Source organism: Leptonychotes weddellii, chromosome 8, assembly GCF_054177405.1.
Source record: "Leptonychotes weddellii isolate Sample4059 chromosome 8, ASM5417740v2, whole genome shotgun sequence".
Taxonomy (NCBI): Eukaryota; Metazoa; Chordata; class Mammalia; order Carnivora; family Phocidae; genus Leptonychotes; species Leptonychotes weddellii.
Genome location: NC_138376.1, coordinates 1,082,254 through 1,101,855, shown reverse-complemented (window position 1 = coordinate 1,101,855; position 19,602 = coordinate 1,082,254). Strand labels below are relative to the sequence as shown.

The 19,602-nt window shown below is 45.2% G+C and overlaps 1 non-coding gene across 1 annotated transcript; it reads left to right on the top strand.

The window, feature by feature from the left end:
• Window positions 1–6,055: 6,055 nt before the first annotated feature.
• Window positions 6,056–6,128, top strand: TRNAT-CGU (transfer RNA threonine (anticodon CGU)). The gene has a single exon. It is a non-coding gene; the product is annotated as a tRNA-Thr (tRNA).
• The last annotated feature ends 13,474 nt before the right edge of the window (window positions 6,129–19,602 follow it).

Here is a 19,602-nt window from a genome sequence, read left to right as displayed (position 1 = left end):
ACCGCGGCGGCCCCGGCTTGAAGCTTCCTCCCTGGGCGTCAGGCCCCGCGCTCCGCGCCCGCTGCATCGCGGAAAACGACCGTTCCCGGGCCTGGCGGGCGAGGCGCGAGTTCCGAACTCAGATGCAGAAACGCGAAGACACGAGCCTTTCCTGCGGGCCTGGAGCCCAGGGCGCCGGCGCGCTGGGGGCGCCCCTCCTGGGCTCTCCCCGCAGCCGGGCCTCGGTCCTCGCAGCGACCCCACCTGGGACCTGGACTGCATGCCGGTCACCGTGACCTCGGTGACTCGGACTCGCATCCTGCAGCCCAGGTGGAGGCTGCTCCAGGGTCGGCGGAGACTCAGCCAACAGATGCTTTCCCCACTGCCCCGGGCGCCGGCGCTCATCATCAAGAGACCCGTTCAGTGCATTTCGAGGCGTTCGTCCTGTTGTCAACCGCCCCAGACTGTGAAGCCACCGCCCGCAGCCACGCGTCATCTTTCCTTTCTGCACACGGTTCGGGATCCAGCTCGGTGTCCTGCCCCGCGGGGTCGCCCGGGCGCTGCGGGGTAGGCCTGTCCCTCCTTTCTCTAGAGCCCTCGGAGGCTCTGCATCAGCCGCCCTGAAGGGCAGCAGCTCTTCTGAAACGTAAGGCTGGCCGTTTAGGGCTGGAAAAAATATGTTTCAGTGACTGCGGAAATGAAGTAGCCAAAAAAGAAAAAGAAAAAAGCAATAACCTTGTTGCAACTAGTATTCTCGGATTACACTGTGGAGGAGAGAAACAATGTAACATTCCGGTAAATAGGAGCCTCAACAGGTTTCTATAATTAGACCGCAAGGGTCTATATCCACAGGATACTTAAATTAGTAGACATCACTTTTAAATCTAACTTAAAATTAATTTTAATTTCTTCATCTGTGACTCTAAAATTGAGTGGGAACTATCTTTCTTGAAAATTAAGTTATTATTTGTAGATGTTACTTTTTTAATGTGACTGTATTTCAGCAGGGCAGTTGCAACAGTATGCAAAATTAAGTGTCTATTTTGATATATGCCTATGTTGAATTTTTGCATATTGCTTCCTATACCTGTTTGAAGTCTATGTATGTATTTTCTATGAAATGAAAACTTCTGAATATAGCTTTAAAATATCTGGGATACTTGAAAATGGATATTACTAAAATGTAATGTGAATATAGAATTGCAGCTGAAAATATGCCATAATCCAGTTGTCTTGGATAGATGGGTTCCTGCACAGCACAGTCAATATTTCATGACCTTCTGGGTAGACTATTTCCTAACACCTCTTTATTATTAATTTATTTTCTCAAGTTTTTCTTTACAAGTTCAGGGGAAATTGGCTAAGTGAAATCTCAGGTAGTAGAGGCTCTGAGTTCAGCCGTAGAAAGCCTGTGACCGATTGTGTTTTCCAAAGATGGCCATAGCAACATAGTTCATCCCATGTGCTCTTCCTTTGAAGTGATTTGACACATTTCCTTCCAGAGATAGGGGTCTGTGTTCCCTCTCATTGAATCTGGAAAGATCTGTGATGCGCTGGAATTGATGCGGTGGGACTCCCCAAGCTAGCTCACAAGAGCTTCCAACAGCTTTCCCTCAGAACGTTTGTCCTCAGACCCGAGCCACCATGCTGCCAGAAAGACCACAGGGAGGGACCCTGTAGAGAGGAGCTGAGGTCTCCGGCCCACAGCCAGCAGTGACTGCCAGACATGTGAGTAGGTGACTTCCTGGCCCCAGCCTTCTAGTCTTCCAGTCGGGTCTCCAGAAATCAGGAGCAGAGACAAGCTGTGCTCTGCCCAAAGTCCTGACCAAGTCTGTGAGAGAAGACATGATCAGTGGTGTGTAAGTTAAGCCATTATGTTTTAATACGATTTTTTATGCAGCAATAGGTACATAGGTATCAGTCTTGGTCCAATCAGGAGAGAGAAACCATGCAGCAATTTGACAGGAAAAATTGTTTGCTTGCTTATTTATTTACTTATTTTTCCAGTTTTATTGAGATGTAATTGACGTACAACACTGTGTAAGCTTAAGGTGTACAACATGATGATTTGATATATGTATATATTGCAAAATGATGACCATAATAACCGGAGTTAACATGAACACCTCACACTATGACAATTTTTTCCTTGTGATGAAAACTTTTAAGGTCTCCTCTCTCAGCAATTTTCAAATGTACAATTCAGTATTGCTAACTATAGTTGACATGTTTTACATTATATCCCCAGAACATATTTATCTTGTAATGCACAGGGAAAGTTTTAATACAGAGAATGATTAACTACAGGGGAGATTGGAGGACGAAGGAATTGGCTAGGAAAAAGTAAAGAGAATTCTAAGGACTGTAAGGATAGCAGACGTAAGGAGCAGTCACCACCCTGAGGGCTGATAAAGCACCTTAGGAAGTGAGGGCGGAGATTAGCACAGAAGGAAGAGCCCTCCACCCCTCACCCCACCCCTAGCGAAGACCCAGACCTTGCTGTGCAGGGCACAGCCTGGCTCACTGAAGAGCAGAGACATTGCCCTGTTGTGCTAGCAGAACTTGCTTGAAAGTGCCCTCCGGAACTTGCTGGAAATCCATCTTCTAGCTTTTCTTGGAAAGCTCTTCTTGGAGCGGTCTCTCATTGAGGATACTCATCTGGGGGTGAGAGATTTGTGGAAGGCCAAGATCTAGCCACGTTTCTTCCATCAGTCTTGTGCTGGAGGCCCCATCACCTTCTCTGCCCCAGGGTGCACTTTATTCCCTTTCTTTACCTGAGAGAGGATAAATCTATCTCCAGATTTCCCATGCAGGTGGACTTGGTGGACCCAATATACTCTTCTGTTCTGACTCTTCCCTGGAACCAGCGTAGAATGTCTCATTTATGGAATTCCTGACATTCTTGCCAATGGAACTTCCCTCCCATGCCCTTTGGACTCGGTTTCAGTTATTTATGCCTAGCGGGAAATGTGTTTGTACCTTCTCAGCTCCTGCTACCTCCTTCTCATCCTATGAAAGAAGAGACAAGAGCATCTGTTTCACTAGGTCTACCTATTAGGGATTGCAAAGGCCAACAGCAGCTGGGGCAATTACAGCGGCACTCTGTTTTAGTCGTTAGGAGAGATGTTATGGATTCCAGTTGAGTCCAGTTGGCCAGAAATCTGCCACCGAAAGGAGCTATGAAAAAATCAGGATCTTCTTTGTGCTTTGTGTACAAACTCAGTCCAATGGAACGAGCCGTATCCATCAACCCTAGGTGATACACGTGTGTGGATACTGTCAGTGGATACTCCGAGGGCAAATGACTAGAAGGAGGGAAAACTGTGGGCAGAGCCTCTCAAAGTGTGAGTGGCGACCAGCACAATCCATAAATGTCCATTTCCAGTCTGCTCTGTTTCAAGATGTGTCAGAGGTGAGTCAACTATATGGCTAAGCATCTTGTTTAGTTCTGTTGATGGTTGGTTTGTGGTGAGGTTCCTCAGTGAAGGCAGGGGTGCATTTAACTATATTCTGGAACAAGCTCACGTCTCTGTGGACCAGGAACTGATGCTTCCTGCCTGGCAACTTTGCACACCACTGCTTACAGGAGTATTCCAACACTCAAGTGCAGGGCGAGACCGTGCATCTTAAAAAGATAATTCATTCCACTAGCATCATCAGAATGAGATTTCCAAAACATTATTTGTCTAGATCATAGAATCTCCAAGAGAAACAGACGCGCTTACCCCTCCAGCAGGACTAATGGAGGAGGAAATACGCCTACACTGCAGCCTTAGTTGGCTGTTTGGAATGAACTGAGCCATTGCCTGAAACCAGAATCCCCACATTTTCTCCGAACCAGATGCCTCCTCAGCCTTATCTGACAGAAGAGCTGCCTTTCACATGCCAGTCTCACCGGGACGCGTCTGCTGGAAAGAACCTATACTTCATGCCTTCTTCCTCACTTCATGTCAGGTAGTGGCAAATATGTCCGTATTCCTCCTTGCAATGGCTGTGCTCCTAATATGGGATGATAAAAATTGCTTAGCAGTACGTATTACTTATCAGCTGCTCAAGCTTCAGCCTACGCTATTATCCAAGGCTCATACAAGATGCACGTTCATGACTCAACCAACCCTACACTAACCCTATCACTACAGTTACAACAGCAGGTGCTGATCATTCTCCATCTGCCCATCCAGACCCATTCTCTGCCCTGCTTTTCTGCCCTGGAACGCTGCATCAGTTGGGCTCTCTTGCCTCCTAGCTCCTGTCTGGACGCAGCCAATGGAAGGTGCTAGCAGATGGGAGATGGCAAGAAGAGAGAGAGAGGTAGAGGTCCCTGATGTCCCCTCTTGAATGTAACCCAAAATTCGGAGATCAATCCAACGGGTGTTCTGAAAACCCTTGCTAAAAAAAATTCCAATTGGGCGAAGATTTCCTACATTAGAAGGAGGTGGAAATTAGTAACAACAGTAAGGAGAAGTTAACTGTAGGTTAGCATCACAGAGTCAAAGGGCCAGGTCCTACATAGACTGAATTCTGGATCATTTGGCTCCTCAAATCACATTTATCCTAAGTAAGGCTAAACCAAATGCAAAGAAATAGTACTAGTATTATCTTATAATACATGACATTCTGTATGGATATATAGTACCTCAGTGTGGTGTTTTAAGCTCTAACGAAGAGGCCATGCCTCATTTCATCAGCACCAGACAGTCAGTCCTGTCTTTCGGCCTCAGAGGTCTTATTCAGGCTTTGCTGACTTCTGGAGTCTGAAGTTGGGAGGAAGAGAGCTGCTCTCTGGGCTGGTACCCTTCCAGAGCTGTGTGTTTTTGCAGGCCCTCGCAGAGCTGCAAAAGCACTTGCAATTTAACTGTATTCGTAGGTAAACTAGTCTGTCACACACGCCCTATGTGGTAGAGATTTGAAGGTAGGCGAGGCAGTCTCCTAACTACCGGGACCTCGGTGAGCCAGAGAAGTGTCCTCCACAGTGTCCTGCCCGTAATGATTGCTCAGGTGTTAGTAAATGCTATATTGGATGAATGCATTTAAGGGTCAGAAGCCTTTGTCTCTGCAGACAGGGGAAGAAAAAGAGCCCACTGAGATCTCACTTAACATCATTAAAACATAAAGCACCAAAAAAAAAAAGTCCAAGTGATTCCTCTGAACCTAACAGACCTGTATTTCACTGAGGTTATAAATTTCTTTAGGTGCTAGAAACAGGAGGTGAGCACGGTACCTAAACATGGGATGAAATCTGAAAAAAACTGCAAATCACAGGCTCGTTGGAGCTTCATGATCCTCCTTGGGCCCGCAATCCCCTTCTTCTCTGATAGCAGGGTGATGAGGAGGAGTTTCAGTAGGTAATGTCCCTTATGCACAGACAAGTTGAGGGGTTTGGAGAATTCGAACAAACTGGCTCCTCTGGGATGCAGGAGGCGGATCTCTAATCCTAAAAGATCTTTTATCCTTAGTGATCTTTGATCACTAAGAATAAGTGATAAGATTGACGTCCCCTCCCCTGCCCTCACTCTCAACTTCATTAATATGACCATTCCTTGTTTTGCTTGGTTTTCCTATCACGCGCGTTCGTGACACTCCGGGTCACAGGGCATCGTCGTGCCTGTGTGTGGCCGTGCTTTAGCCGGTGGGCCCTCTGCGGAGCGGGCGGCCGGATCGCACCGCCTCTCCCCTGCAGCCCGCGGAGCGCGCTCCCGAGTCCTCCCCGCCCCGTGAGTCTTAGTTTACCGAGTCGTTTTAATGAGCGGCGCGTACTCGCCCGCAGTCGAGGTGTTCGGTTTGTATTTATTTGTGCGCAGGCCGGCAGGCCGTGGAGGTGGCGACAGCCGTGCGCGCGGGCCTCTGCGGCACCTGCCGCGGGCCTGGGGCGGGAGGCGCGCCGTTTCCCGCGCGCTTTCCCTCCTCAGTCCGGCCGAGTCCCCAGACAGCCTTTGTGACGTGGTAACTGTCACGGAGGAACTCGGACAGGGGAGGGGGTGGAACATCAGATTTCCAGAAACTCTCGGGAGCAGAAAGCGAAACATTTGCATGGGTAATCAGCTTTGGGGCAAGGAGTCGAGGGACAGCTCGACGGGGCTCCGTAGCTCAGGGGTTAGAGCACTGGTCTCGTAAACCAGGGGTCGTGAGTTCGAATCTCACTGGGGCCTCCAGCGCTCGGCTTTTTGCATCTTTGGTACATGACGTCAAAAGGAATGTTTCCTTGACACCAACACCCGGAACTAGAAATGAGTTTACCAAATCCGTATTCTCAGAAAATTACTGCTAACACAGCAGGGAATTCTAAGATGGAAATTCCTCACGGTAAATGGGAATAAAGCTGCTGTACCATCTTTAAATTGTCGGTGATACCCGAAATTCAGGTGTAGGAAACCTTGAAGCGCCACCAGCACCACAATGAACGCCAGTAGAAGCCAGCAGATTAGCTAATTTGTATGGAGTTTCAATGACAATCCAGAGTCCTGATTAGCTTAGCCACCGTAGGCCTAAAAGAATTATCATTACTGATTGTATTATACTTACTTAGTGGACTCAACTCCCCCGGCAGACAGGAGTCTATCTTATTTGCTATTGCATCTCAGAGCCTTGCAAAGTATGGACCTAGTCTGTGCTCAGTAAAGGTTTGTTGAATGAAGCCCAGCTAAAGAAAAGTGACCAGAGTGCTATGAGTTTGCAGATACCTTAGGAGGTATAAAAATTATCTGAAGGTCAAGGAACCAAGGTCAGCTAATAGAGAAGAACAAAGAAAGCAACTCAGCCCTGATAAAGATTCTACCAAATATGAAGTGACTAATCCTTCTGGTCTCATTCTGGTATCTCATAATGGGAATGAGTTGTCCACAAAAACAAACATTGGATGTCATCTAAAAATAATGAACAATATGAGTGCTCTTTAACTCCTCCATCAAAAGTAATAGGCCAGTATGTTTCTTTCCCAATTCAGAAAGAGCATCTGTTCAAAAGTTGCTCGGTGAACAGGAAGCTGCAGGTTGCTGCTGGGCCTCAGAGTGCTCGGATGATCTCCTAAAGGCAAGAGTCTGGTGGAACAGAGGGAGAGGACATAAAGATGAGCAGAAGGCGATGAGAAAAACCTTTTGCCAGAATAAGAAAAAGACATAAAACACGGCTTCTGATTATGATGCTGAAACCCAGATTTGCCTTACTTGGCACAGAACTAGAGACAAATGAAGTGAGCAGCACTTTTGAGGGGAGGGGCCATGTGTCAGGTCTCAAAGTATGCCTCCAAAAAAACAGACAATCAGCGGAATGAGACCCCAAAAATCCAAATGAAAGACTGAATTTCTATTTTTTTCCCATGAACTCATTTTGGCCTCTGTGTCTACGAAGCAGCCTATTCGTGGGCATCACGTTTCAGTCCCAAGATCACTGCCCCTCCCATTGTGATTATATAACCCAGTGGCTTCCACTATTTGTTGAGTGACTGTGTGTGTGTGTGTGTGTATCCAGAGTCAAGGCCCAGGAAACTGGATGATAGAACTTGTAACACTGTGTATTGTCAAAGTGTGAAGAAGCATCAAAGATGATGAGACCGGCCAAAAGAACACACTTTGAAGAAATATCCACTGGCCAAATCTGAAACTATTTGAGAATTCAGCAAAAAATAAATGTAAATCTTTATAACTTTCTGATTCAAATGTGAACCCATACAACAAGACCCTGGTATTATCAACAACTTTCTTTTAAATGGAAAGAAATAAAAAGGCTTTCCTTACAATGGAATATTCTGTAATAGATATAAAAAGATTGATGGAATTAGAAACTCACCATTGGAAAACCATAATGGTAATTAGTGACTCAGGCAAATCAATGCCTGCTAAAATTATTGGATAATAAGATACTTATTAATGACAAAAGGAAAAATAGTAAGATATAGTTGAAAAACTTGAGATACCACCTTAATCAAGTGACCAAAGTGAAGATCACCAGTAAGGAGACAAAATGACATCACAACAATGTGACACAAAGTACTGAGAACAGCGGAGTATTACTTACGATATAAATAATTGAAATATTAGCCAAATCCAAATAGACCTATCTTCCACAAAATAACTGTCCTGTATTCTTAAAAAGTAGCAAAGTCATGAAAGACAAAGGAAGAGGGAGGAATTGTTTCAAATTAAAAAGGACCTAAATTGCATGACAACTAAGCATCACACATAATCCTGGGCCTGACACCTTTTTTTTTTTTTTTTTTGCTTCAAAAGATATTACTAAATTGGGATAAATTTAAATAAAACTTGTAGTAAGATAATAGCATTGTATCAAGTTTAATGTTCTGCTTTTATTATATAATTGTGTTGTGGTTAGGTAAGAGAATTTCTTTTTTCTAATACATATACACTGTTTGAAATATTTATTTGTAAAGGAAAAATCGTGTCTGCAGCTTCCTCTCAAATAGTTTCAGATAGAAATAAAATAATAATTGTGCTACATATTCATACACATTCATACGTATGTATCAAGATTGAGAAAGTGATAAAGCAAATGCGATAAAGAGCTAACATTTGGTGAATCTGGATGAAGAGTAGTTGGAAATCTTTGTGCTATATTTACAAACTTTAACCTGAAATTATTTAAAATAAGAATTTCATTAAAAAATACCTTGGAATAATCCTGAACTCTTCTTTCATGCTCAGTTCATCAACATATCCCCTCTACTCCTTTTTCTCAATAGTTCCAAAATCTAACTTCTTACCACCACCACACCCACCTCGATCACTCTGGTTCAGGCCACCATCATTTTCACCTGGGTTATTTCAGTGCCTCCTGACCCATCTCTCTCCCTCTGCTCTTGCCCCTCTCCAGCCTTCCCACCCCCCTCTGCCCCAGTAGGGCAGTCAGAGTCACTCAGGTGAAGCATGACAGATCATGTCATCCACTCATTCACCTGCTCAAACCATCCAACCGTGAACTCCATTGGAGTGAAAATCAAGCTCCTTGCTACAGTCCTGATGACCCTTATTAATCAAACTGGGATACTCGTGAGAATGAAAACAGCATCATTAATAATCACAGCAGAACACTAAGCATAAACAGGGCTGTATGGTCACCCTGATTACAGCATCCAGTATGGCCCCTCTCTCCGCTCTCCTAGTGGTCTCCCCTGGTTCTACTGGCTGCAGTCATAGCAGCCTTCCTGCTCCCCTGGGAGCAAACCAACAGTCTTCCATCTCAGGGTGCTCACACGGGCCGCTCCCCGCCTGGCATGCTCGGACTACAAATGTCCTTAGAGCGCATGTTTTCATTTCCTTGAAGTCTGCACCCTCCACTTCCTCAGTGATGCCTTCTTCTGCCATCCTGTCTAATATTTCAGTATCCTCCAGCATTAATATCCCTCTTCTCCGCTTACTATTAACATGTATTTATATACTTGCCAAAATATAATAGAGCATATATTTCAGTGATTTATCTCCTATATCGTCTGTATCCCATAGTGGAGTATGAGATAGCTGAGAGCAGGCATTCTTGTTTGTTGGCTGTGATCCTATATCTATAGCTTCTACAGTAATGCCCAGCACCTAGTAAGCAGTCGGTAAATATTTCCTGAATGAGTTAAAGAATTTTCTTATTTTAATAAAAAATGTTAAATTTAATGAGTGTTTAGGAAATATAAATGAATTAGATGAAAAAAATGAAAAAAAAATGCAGCGCTCTGGGCAAACATCTCTATGTATATAAAATGCCTCATTAATGTGACTTGGGGGAAAGGCTGTTACTTTTGTTGTTATATGTTTATTTTTAGGTGTGGCATTTTTCTTTATTGCCAAGATAGAGAGTGGAGGGAGGGGGAGAGGGAGAGATGGAGAGAGGCATTACGTAGATGACGGCCGCAGTGAGTGGCAAGTACCTCGAGCATCCGTTGGATACACCGTCCCGATAAGCACATTTTGTTTTCCGTGTACATGTATCTGGACGTCCTATTACCCACCCCCCCTTCACGGTGCCTGAGGTCAAATCTAAAAACTGTGACTCTGATGATTCTCTGACTTCTAGAATCCATCTTCACAATAAACTCTTACTCATGGGGTATAAAACATAAATATAAAAACTAATAGATTGAAAGGAGCGTGACTTCTGTCGATGGAATAGACATACTTCTACTTATTCCTTCCACCAAGTACAGCTACAAATCCTAGGCATTACATGGGAGATAAAGGTGTGGAAAGGAAAGAAGATCAAGAGATCTTGGGACCCAAAGAATGACACGGTGGTGAACTCTCTGGGTTTTCTTTATGGGGTTTTATATATTCCAGGTTGGGTACTGTAGGCGCTTGCTGTGTAATATTTTATATATAATACAGTGTAATATATATATATATATATATTTGACCCTTGAACAATGGGAAGGGGTCAGGGGCACTGATCCCCATGCAGTCAAAACTCTATATATAACTTGATTCCCCAAAAACTTAACTACTAATAGCCTGATGTAGGAAAGACGTTAGGGTTCGAAGCCGAGGGCCAAGAAAGAACTCTTGAGACATCTTTGGTGCAAAAGGGTGATTTTATTAAAGCACAGGGACAGGACCCGTGGGCAGAAAGAGCCTCTCTGGGGTCATGAGGAGTGATCCATTGTATACTTTCAAGTTGGGAGGGGGTTAGGGATAGTAAGTCTCTAAGGAATTTTGGAAGCAAGGTTTCCAGGACCTTGAAGGGGGCTAGCTGTTGTTGGGAAAATGTCATTTATTACTGTCTAATAGAACCTTAGTCACGAGACCCTTCAGATGTATATCAGTGGGCCATATGCTTGGGGGACGATTGCCAACATGTACTTTGCCGGGTAGAGATAAAGGAAGTTTCCAAAGAAATTTTTATACATTAAAGTAGACTTACAGGATCCTGGGGGGAGGCGGGGGAGGTTTTGGGCTAGGATTGCCTTTTGCCCTTAGCAAAGTATTAACATTGAGGCAGTTGAGTTCCTAGAGGAAGGTCACTCTGCCTGTTTCAAGGACTTGACAATGGGCTGTAGATAGTAAGGAAATTTAATTTTTCTTCTGCTTTTGTTTCCCACATCATAGCCTATTGTTGACCGGAAGCCTTATAATATAAACGGTCAATTAACATTTATTTTGTATGCTGTACTCCTACAATAAAGTAAGCTAGAGAAAAGAAATTTTATTAAGAAAATCACAGGAGTACCTGACGGGCTCAGTCAGTAGAGCATGGGATTCTTGATCTTGGGGTTGTGAATTCAAGCCCCATGTTGGGCATAGAGATTACTTAAAAAAGAAAAGAAAAGAAATCACAAGGAAGGCAAAATACATTTACAATACTGTGCTGTATTTATTGAAAAAAACCTGCACATAAGTGGACCCATGCAGCTTAGACCTGTGTTGTTCAAGGATCAACTGTATATACCTATTAACCTCTGTCCCTGGTTCTAGGCACAAAGCTCCTAAAAACCCTTGTAGTTTCCCAAGTCATAAGAGCACTAGGAGCATCTTTTGGCCTAACATTTGGTCTTTGACCCCAATGCCTGGCACAGAACTCCTAAATCCCCTGGGATTTCCTGGGTGACAGGAGTGTCTTTTTTTCTAATGGGGTGACTCTGGGTGGGCTCCTGGATGGGGGCTGGTCACTGGGAGACTGAGCCTCAATCAGAGGCTTGGAACTTTCAGCTGCTCCCCCCCAACCATCCTCCAGGAAGGGGCGAGGGGTTGGAGATTGAGTTAGTGATCATCATGCCTATGGGATGAGTCTCCAGAAAAATCCCCAAAGCACAGCGTTCAAAAAACTTACAGGTTGATGGCTAAAAACATCTAGAAGCAAGAGCCTGAGTAGGTGCCCTGATGGCAGAGTGAGGTACAAAGAGGGTGAACCATCCCCCTCCCAGGTATCAGAAAAAGCTGGGTGTTTCTTGGTGATGGATGTGTGCCTCCTCTGAGGGACTGTGGCTTCCCTCCCTCGCGTAGGAAGGAATGTGTGCAGGGCCTGGGGCAGCAGTGGGGGCGGGGACGACCGGCAGGAGGACAGAGTCTGAGCGGGGTGCACACAGACAAGCCCGATCAGGAGAAGCATTGCTTGCCACGGAGAACGGAGGCGAGTTTCCTCAGGGAAGCAGGGTTTCTGACCAATGTAACATGCTGCCTAGCAGTGAAGGATGCCCTCTGCGCCGGAGTCCTTGTAAAGCTGGGAGAGGGCCACACCCAGGACCAGCTACACAAAATGACAAGGTGGTTTTTGTTCGTCCTTTCCCTCTTCTTTCCTCTGCTGTGCCCGCTGCTAGCCCAGCTCCCCCTGCTCGACCGCGCAGGAGCCCGAAAGGGCAGCAGGAGGGAGGAGGGATAGTTAGAAGAGCAAGCATACCTCCTCACCCCCTGCAGGTTCGAGAGCCTAAAAAGGCCTGAGCTGGGAAAAGAGAAAGCTTTAAATTGGGTTAAGATTTGATATTATACTGTACTGGAAAATAAGACCAATTATTAGCGTTGTTACAGAGAAATTATTCTGACCCTGGTTAATGACACAGGGAAGCTGAAGGTGATGAGGGAGCAGAAGGCAAGCTGGGGACAAAGCATAAGCTGACACCCCACAACTCCCCGCCCCCCACTCCCAGGTGGGACGTCCCTCAGGCCCTCGGGCTGCCCCAAAGCTAAGGGAAGGGAAAACAAATGGTTAACTTAATCACAGTCCTGTAGGACCTGAGTCTCCCTCAGTTTACAAATGTCTTGGTGATTTACAAGGAAAAGGCATTCTTATCAATAACCTAAGTTCCAGAAGGAAAGTAGATGAAATTAAATGTCCTAATAACCTTCAGCCCATTGACAGATACTTGAAGCGAGCAGAGTGTATGGTTCCTCCAGGAAGCTCCCAACTGTCTTCATGTTAATGCCTTGCTAGAGGGAAGAACAACCTTGACTTGACAATGGCAAGGTCTCTGGTATCTGGCTGGTCCTCTTTAGCATATGAAAGTCCTTTTGAAAACCTCCCTTTGCCTCACCTCCCCCAGCCCCACAGTATATAATCAGCCTCCCCTCCCAACCCCAGGGCAGCAGCTCTTCCTGCCCACGGGTCCTGTCTCCGTGCTTTACTAAAACCACCATTTTGCACCAAAGACGTCTCAAGACTTTATTCTTGGCCATTGGCTCCGGACCCCACCACCCTCACCAACATTCCAAAACTACATCAAAGGGACTACCTTCTAGGAAGACTCCATTTCTGCTGTTTCTCTGGTAGGCCTCATGTACTCATGTTCTGTATTTCACCTTGCATCTAAGTAAACCAAAGAAGCTCTGTTCCCACTCCAAGACGGAGGCAAGAAAGTGCATCATTCTGAGTTTCCTCCTAGGCGCCCATATGCCTGATAACATCTGAGAAGAGCTGACCCCAAGCATGTTTCAGGACATTAGCTGTTCCCAAGAGCCATCTGCCAGGTGAACTGGAGAGACCCCAGGCCCTGAGGCCCCCACCCAGCCCACCCCAAAGATGGCGCTGAAGGCTCTTGGTCTCCTCATGGGAGAATTCGAGGACAGACACAGCACAGTGTACAGTGATATAGTGGGAAAATTTATTAAAGCGAAAGTACGTTCTCGAGATGTGAGAGCAGGTGAAAGAGAGAGAGAGAGAGCTGTGTGCATGGGGTTTGGGTTTCTTTTATTGAGTTGTTAACAAGGGAGTGGAATATTCATTACTTGGAGCAAGGATTTTTTGGTAGGAGAGTGGGCCTTTTCTTCCTCACTTGCTCAGGGCTTTCCTGTCGTGGCGCCGCCATCTTGGGCCTGTCTGGTGGGATCCGGCCTCTCGTGGACGCTGCCAGGACAGGCCTCTGACCTTCCCCACAGCTGGCCACGGCCTCCTCCTTGCTGGCCTCCAGGCATCCGTTAGAGCCTCACTAACTGCCTATTCTAACAACCAATGGGTCTCCACTGACATCCTGGAAAAATCAACAAAATCTATCCATGCTTCTTCCTCACATTACTCTCCTCTAAATCATAGTCCTTTATAAGTGTGTCTATTGGAGAAAAATCTAGGTCAACGTCTGCACCCTGGGTTCCAGAGAAACTGAGAAAATGAGTTTCTAACTTCTGCCTTGAGATGAATGGGGCTCTTAATAACATAGGTTGACTACTCAAAAGCAGTGTTCAAAATATACGTGATACTTTATTTTATGTATTTTATTTTTTGAGAATTCATAGCATTTTAGGGCGCCTGGGTGGCTCAGATGGTTAAGCGTCTGCCTTCCGCTCAGGTTGTGATCCCAGGGTCCTGAGATCGAGTCCCGCATCGGGCTCCCTGCTCAGCGGGGAGCCTGCTTCTCCCTCTGCCTCTCTCTCTGTCTCTTACGAATAAATAAATAACATCTTTAAAAAAAAAAAAAGAGAGAATTCATAGCATTTTATTCAAGTTAATCCATTTCATTCAATAATCTGCCATATTGCTGCTGTCACCATTAATATTATTGTCATGACTATTTCTCTTTTGAGAGGACCATGCTTTTTAAAAATCTGGGTTCGATTTCCAAGATGTTTAACTCTGTGATTAAAAAATCTTTTTCCCTACCAAAAAGCAACCCCCTAATCACAAAAGAAACAAGAAAGACTGAAATTTAGTTGTAGAAATGGATTTCCACCAGAGATCATAGTCTAATTCACAGTCCATAGTCTTTCAGGGTTGTACTTTTATTCAGGGTCTCTTTCTTTGAGGAGGGGGCTGTCCCTCATAAATGTTTGCTTAAAACAGATAATATGCCCTCCTGCATCATAGAAGGAAAATAAGGTCTAGTCCCTAGAGAACAGGCAGGTGGTCTCCCAGGAAAGGAAACCTAATGGCTCCTGGAAGTGACAGAGTCATTCTGCCAAGGTCAGGGGACAGCGTGGATGACCCTCCTGCCCGAACCAGTCTAATCAGGTGAATGGGAGAGGTAGCAACTAGCTTCCAGTTAGAATCTCTAGCTCACAGGACTGTCTGTGTTTGAGTAAGCGGAGCTGGAGGGAGACGTTACAGTCTGGAGAAAGTGACTAAGAGCAGGCAGGCAGGTGTGAAACAGACAGGATTCCTACCTAGGGACCCACAGAAAGGCACTACCAGTCAAGGGCAGCCCTGTGCTTTTCTTTGAGAAAAGAGTACGTGAGTAGGTTCTGCAGTTTTCATATGAAACTTGGAATGATACTGAACAAGTGGAAAGTGAAATCAGAATTTCCGTCCTTTGTTCAGAAAACACTGATAGGACGCCTGTGTGCAAGGCAATGGGACAGGTGCTGGGGAAACAAAAAAGAACTAAGATGTGATCCTGACCAGAAGGAGCAATCTTAGCAGCGTCCGTCAGACCCCTGGCCACCACAGAGTGCGGTGTCCGTGGGGCCACGTGGAGGGAAGGATGGTTTGCGGCTGGCAGGACCGGGGAAGGCGTTCCCCAGTCCTCTCCTCTTGGTCCTCAGCGTGTCCTCTGTGCCTCTGCGTTACTGCTCAGCCTGACCCATTCCGGGCACTTGCGTATCTTCCTTCCCTTTGTTGGTGGTGTGAGAAACGGTAGTTTGAGAGGATAAGACCATGCCTCGCAGGTGCCTAGTGGTGTGGAACTGATGTGTTGGGGAAGTGTCACTCTGTCCTGGTTAGGAGAGGTGGAAAAAATTGGGGGAAAGGAGAGCTAAGATGGGGTGGTAAGGGTAAGGTGTTTTAGTCAGAAAGTGGAAGCAAAGTTGTACCAACAAGAAAGTTTAGTACATGGCTTAAACCGGTGATAGGAAGAGCACCAACACTGCCGAGAACCTCAAGAAGGTAGCTGGAAGCCCTCTGCCAAGTAGGTTAGTCTGCAGAATTGGGAAGCTTAAATGCTTTCCTATTATCTAGTCAAGCTCAACCAGAGCATACGAAAGAATAATGAATGACTAGAGCATCTTAAATTTCTGGAAAGTAGAAAGATCAAGTAAATTCAAACCGCCCCCCCCCCAAAAAAAAACAGTGAAATTGAATGTCAAAGTGTAGAGAAAGATTTTGGATACCTTCTTTGTTTTTGGTGTTTTGGTCTCTAAGAAATCAAGATGGAGAGAGATGCTATTCCAAATAGGAAAGTTTGTAGGAACCAGAGTAGTTGAGCTGGACCATTCGTGATGCCTTTAGACTTGCACAAAACCATGGCATACAAGGACTGTCCCATGTGAATCAGCCAGAGAAGTCAATACCCATTCTGCAAGAGGGTCTGATGGTGGTCTGCCAAGGAGCCAGGGGCCCCAGGCTCTGAGAAAGGGTATTCTGAGGCCAGAAGATAACCCACCATCCCCATCCCTGCAGCACATCCCCCAGAACACAAAACAGGGCACTCCACTGTACCTACAGGATATTATAATTGTGTTTCTGTTGGGGATCAAGAATTTCCTGTCCCCTTCAAGATCCTTCTAGCTGGACTAAGAATCAAATTGACATGAAACAGATTAACAGGAGAAAATAAAATTTAATAGCATGTGTACGGGGAATCCACACAGACATGGAAATTCTAAAGATAGTCAGGTGAAACGAGGCTTATATGTCATCCTCAAGCAAAGACAAGGGGGTAGGGGTCTGGGACTCAAAGGGAAGAAATGCAATTCACAGGAAGATGAAAGAGAGTAAAAGTCCGGTACACAAATGTTTGCTGGGCCACTTAGAAACAACAGGACATAGAGAGCATCTTCATCAAACAGGCCTTGCTAGCTTCCTCCTGTCCACCATAGCTGGTTTATACCATAATGTGGTTACCCTTGGTGACAGCTCTCTTCCTGAAGCAGGACCTCTATCTAAGTTCTTTTTAGGCAGTTGTGGGGAAGGTAAAGAGCTTCTCCTGGGGGCGCCTGGGTGGCTCAGTTGGTTGAGCGACTGCCTTCGGCTCAGGTCATGATCCTGGAGTCCCGGGATCGAGTCCCGCATCAGGCTCCCTGCTCGGCAGGGAGTCTGCTTCTCCCTCTGACCCTCCCCCTTCTCACGTGCTCTCTCTCTCTCTCATTCTCTCTCTCAAATAAATAAATAAAAAATCTTAAAAAAAAAAAGAGCTTCTTCTGAATCTGCTGGGTATTGACGGCTTTTAATTCAAAATAATCTTTATGCCAAAGTAGCCCATCTTGGCGCAGCCTGCCCTAGGCCCCTACATATACACCCATAAGTATTTTTTTAAAAAATATTTTATTTATTTATTTGAGAGAAGGAGAATGCGAGCATAAGTGGGGGAGAGGGAGAGAGAAAGGGAGAAGCAGACCCTCCACTGAGCAGGGAGCCTGGTGCAGGGCTTGATCTCAAGCCCCTGGGATCATGACCTGAGCTGAAGGCAGACGCTTAACCGACTGAGCCATCCAGGCGCCCCCACCCATAAGTATTTTTAAGAGCTTAATTTTTTTTAGGGAAAGTATACTGAATTTACCTATTCCCTATTTGGCCTACACCCTCAAGTTTATGTAATTTTTTTCATTTGACCTATAATTGGTGAATTACATTAATAAATTATGAAGTATTGAACCAATTTTAAATGATTGAAATGACCGCTTTGCTTTTTTTGCAAGTACACTTAAAGAGCGGACTGCTGGATTTCTTGGTGAATCCCTCTTGCAGCGGTATTAGTAAACTGAAGGATAGCAGAATGTTCCACGCCAAAATATGCCTCTTTGGCATAAGGATTATTTTGAGCTGATTATTTTTGAGAAAAAGCAGACACAGGAGAAGCTCTAAAAACAGAGTAGAAGATACCCTTTGTAAGGGCAATTTATAAAGGAAATCTCCATTTGTGTGTCCTCTGCACCAGAAAGAGAAGGATGACTTTCAATCATAAAAAAATCTAACAGCACTCCCACCAGCCTCAAGGGTTAACTTGCTTCTAGTTAACACACTCCTCACTGACCCAAGGCCCTTGATCTGTAAGGGAACTAATTTTCTGTCCTTGAGATTTGCAGACCCCTGGCCCTGAGGAGAGAAGGACCAGAACTTTCCCAGGCCAAGCTGCCCCAGCTTTCTGAATAGCCTAGCCATTTTTTAGCAAAATGTTTTTCTTTTTCAGGTCACACAAATGATTTTGCTAACCTCCCTTTGTGTTTCTGTAGATCTTGTCCTCCTTTGCAAGAAGAACAGAGTCCTCCTGCACGCCTCGAGACAGGAACCGAGCTCCCTCACCCTGCCGCACCCCAGCATGAGAGTATCTGTACTAGCATCCTGGAGTGGGAACGGAATCCAGAAATGTTGCGGGCCTCTGCGCTCCCCTTGCTGACGAACTATCCTAAATCCTTTAAAAACCCCTGGGCCGGGCAGAAACCTAGGAGCTGGCTTTTGGACAAGCATCCACCTTCTCCCCAGTGTGCTGGTTTCCTGATTAAAGCTCAAATTCCTTTCCAGTCAAAATTCCTCTCTTGACTAATGAGCTTCCAGGCGACAGGCAGCTGAAGTTGGGGTCCATAACATTATCAAAGGAGAAGGCACTGACTTTACTCTGCATGACAAACATGACCCATGTTTATCTTGCTTTTCCTGATAACCTCTTCAAAACTGGCCTCCCTACACCTTTCTCTTTTTCGTCTTTAACTACAGACGGTATTTAAGCTAGAGTTGGAAGTCACTGGTTGATACCCTGGGTATCTTCCATACATATGATGTAGGAAAGACGATGTTAGGGTTCAAAGCCGATGGCCAAGAAATAAATCTTGAGATGTCCTTGGTGCAAAAAGGTGATTTTATTAAAGCACAGGGACAGGACGGGGAAGGGGGGCAGAAAGAGCCGTGCTGGGGTCATGAGGAGTGGCCTATTATATACTTTCAAGTTGGGAGGGGGTTAGGGACAGCATAAGTCTCTAAGGAATTTTGGAAGCAAGGTTTCCAGGACCTTGAGGGAGCTAGCTATTGTTAGGAAAAGGTCATTTATTACCGTCTAATGGAACCTTAGTCATGAGACCCTTCAGATGTCTAACAGTGGGCCATATGCTTGGGGGACAATTGCCAACACGTATCTTGGAGGGTTTAGAGATGAAGGAAATTTCTAAAGGAATTTTTATATGTTAAAGTAGACTTAAAGGAGCCTGGGGGTCGGGCTAGGATTGCCTTTTGCCCTTAGCAAAATATTAACATTGAGGCTGCTGAGTCCCTAGAGGAAGGTCTCTCTGCCTGTTTCAAGGACTTGTCAATGGGCTTTAGGTAGTAAGGAAATTTAATGATTTATAATTTTTCTTCTGCCTTTGTTTCCCACATCACATACAGGAGTTTCTGTTTGTTTTTCTTTTGCTAATTGTTTACAACAGGGATCTAGGGCTAGCACTCTGAGGGGCAGAGGGAAAATTATTTTTCCTACTTTACAAAGCAAAATTAATCAGTTTTTTTATTAACAAACTTTATTTTTTAGAATAATTTTAGATTTTTCAGGAAAACGAGCAGAAAGTGATGTGGGAAACAAAGGCAGAAGAAAAATTATTAAATTTCCTTACTACCTAGAGCCCATTGACAAGTCCTTGAAACAGGCAGAGAAACCTTCCTCTAGCAGCTCAGCTGCCTGGATGTTAATACTTTGCTGAGGGCAAAAGGCAATCCTAACCCGACCCCCAGGATCCTGTGAGTCAACTTTAAAATATAAAAATTCGTTTGGAAACTTCCTCTATCTCTACCCCCCCAAAATACATGTTGGCAATCATCCCCCAAGCAGATGACCCATTATTATGCATC